This window comes from Myodes glareolus, chromosome 8 (genome assembly GCF_982192425.1).
Source record: "Myodes glareolus chromosome 8, mMyoGla1.1, whole genome shotgun sequence".
Taxonomy (NCBI): domain Eukaryota; kingdom Metazoa; phylum Chordata; class Mammalia; order Rodentia; family Cricetidae; genus Myodes; species Myodes glareolus.
Genome location: NC_142033.1, coordinates 27,590,276 through 27,592,946, shown reverse-complemented (window position 1 = coordinate 27,592,946; position 2,671 = coordinate 27,590,276). Strand labels below are relative to the sequence as shown.

The window sequence follows — 2,671 nt, the reverse complement described above, 5'->3', positions numbered from 1 at the left end:
GTCATTTTTAACATCTTGATCCTACCTATCCAAAAGTATGGGAGATTTATTTTTCACTTTTTGATGTCTTCTTCAATGTCTTTCTTTAAAGACTTAACAGTCTTGTTATGCAGATCTTTTACTTATTTGTTAAGAGTTACCCTAAGATATTTCATATTATTTTTGGTTATTGGACAGGTCGATATTTCTTTAGCTTCTTTTTCAGCCCATTTATCATTTGTGTATAGGAAGACTACTCGTTTTTTTTTTTTTTTGAGTTAATCTTGTGTCCTGTGGCAGGACAAGAATTTTTTTTTAACTGCATAATGTTTTATTAACTTTGAATTCCTAAATGCTAATGAGAAAGGAACAACAGCTGTGTAGAGACATTGGATAATAGAAAAAATGACAAAATTCAATCAGCTGATATACTTTATAGATGAACTGACCTCAGAATGGAAACCAGGACATGAGTTATGTTGAGGAAGGGGTTTTGAAAAATATGGAACGCTTCACAAATTTGCGTGTCATCCTTGCGCAGGGGCCATGCTAATCTTCTCTGTATCGTTTCAATTTTAGTATATGTGCTGCCAAAGCGAGCACAGGACAAGAATTCTTGAGCATGTTTTACAAATACAAGAAAATGTAAGATCATTAGTTCTATAAAAGATCAAGGTTAAATATACATTTTATTACATAGAGTATAGAGTGTTGATAACTATCAGCGAGGTCCAGAAAAGCTGAAAGCTCAGCATTATACTATGGAAAAAAATAGAGGATGTTTAAAATCCAACATTGAAGCAATACAGTCAAAGAACAAATATAATCAGAGATATTGTCCAGCCATCAAAATATTCCTTTCTATATGTTTATAAATGTCACAGCAGCGATAAAGTATATCATGTTCATAATCAGGAAAAGTCAGATCAATCAACAAACATACCAGAAATCATTATATTCAAAAACAGTTGAGAATGAAAATATGGACTTGAGAACAAAGATAATAAGATATCTAGATAAGTAGACAAAATAAAATTTGTTTTTACAATAGGATATTACTCAGCTATTAAAAGAGATAAAGTCATGAAATTCACAAGTAAATGGATAGTATTAGACAACAATCATCCTAGGTGACATAACTGAGATCCAGAAAGAAAAGTATGGAACGTATTTGCTTGCTTGTGTGTATACACTGTTAATATAATCAGAGGTGAGACAAATAAAATTTACATGAGCCACTTATATTCAAAATCAGATTATCTTTTATAGATTGACATGACATGACCAATGGGAAATATCCATAATTTAACATAAATTAACTACCTGTAGGATTTATTAATTTATATATTATATTTATACTAATCTCTGTACAAAAACATATCTAAAGCTATACCCATAATATGTTACGTTTCTTCTGACATGCCATTTATAACAATCTGTGATTTTAGTATATTTTAATAAACTCTCACAGCAAATTATTGTTGTATATTCACATTAAAATCATTACCAATTCAGTCAGGAAATACTATGTGAATAAAAATTAAATGATCTGAAATTTTAGAATGGATTTATTTATATACTGAACAGATAAATTCCATTTTCATATTCTGGAAAGGACCATTATATACCTTAATTTTATTGTTTATAGAAGCTGCAATGCACATCATATTTGTATTATTACTAAGCTGGAAGGTTTTGAAGTGAAAGGACTTTGGGAGAAAAGAAACTTTAATCTTATTTGTAAGTTTTTTTACAAATAGGGATATGCCATAGTACTATGATTATGAATAATTACTCATTGATCTTGAAAGAATTCGTTATTTAAAGAAAAAAATTTTATATTTTTTCAAAAGAAGCATCACTATCCAACACCCTTAGATTTATGGTCATTTTCTTGTTTTAATTTGGAACATATTACCACAAAAGTGATGTTATTTCTAGCATCTAGCAACTCAAGCTTTTAGGTAAAGGAATTAAGCATTTGCATATATTGACACTGACAAATAGTTTATTAGATGTTGACAAATAATACAAAGTCATCAGAATGATTTAGAAGGTTCAGAGGTTATGAATTGTTACTGGCTCATAAGTCATGAAACATGTTGTGTCTTTCAGTGTCTAAAGATTTTTTTTTTGAGATGGATTTTTAGTTCATTTTTTCAATGTTTTGCCCAAAATGTCATTCTACTGTGCCTTCACTCCATTAAAAGTAGGAATTGTTGGCAGCGTTTTTAAAAATAGGCTGTAAACATATTTAGAGGATGCCATCTACATCTATTTTGCTGTATATTGGTGACATTTTGAAAGGATGTTCATGTTGTCACACATATTTAAATTTGCTTGATTTGTAATAGATTCTGGAGTGTGGGAAATCATACATTTCATGTTTTTCTTGTATATTATTAATGTTCTTTATAATTTTATGATTTAATTCGTTTTACTGTAATTTTCAATGTGTTGGGAGATCACATTACATTGGTGAGAAATGAATTAGAAAATATTTTCACTTTGTGATGAACAATCAATTATGATGTGCCCATTAATAAAATATATAAATTCCCTGTCATCATTGAGTTGAAATGTAATCTTACTATTATATTAAATTTTTAGATGATATATTGTTATCTGAATCAATTCACTTTCTCATGACAACATCATACTATAGTGAAAGTGATTTTAAGAAAATCATAAC

The 2,671-nt window shown here is 28.9% G+C and overlaps 1 non-coding gene across 1 annotated transcript; it reads right to left on the bottom strand.

Moving 5' to 3' along the window:
• Positions 1–475: 475 nt before the first annotated feature.
• LOC146893813 (U6 spliceosomal RNA) lies at positions 476–582 on the bottom strand. The gene has a single exon (XR_015738655.1). It is a non-coding gene; the product is annotated as a U6 spliceosomal RNA (small nuclear RNA).
• Positions 583–2,671: the final 2,089 nt, after the last annotated feature.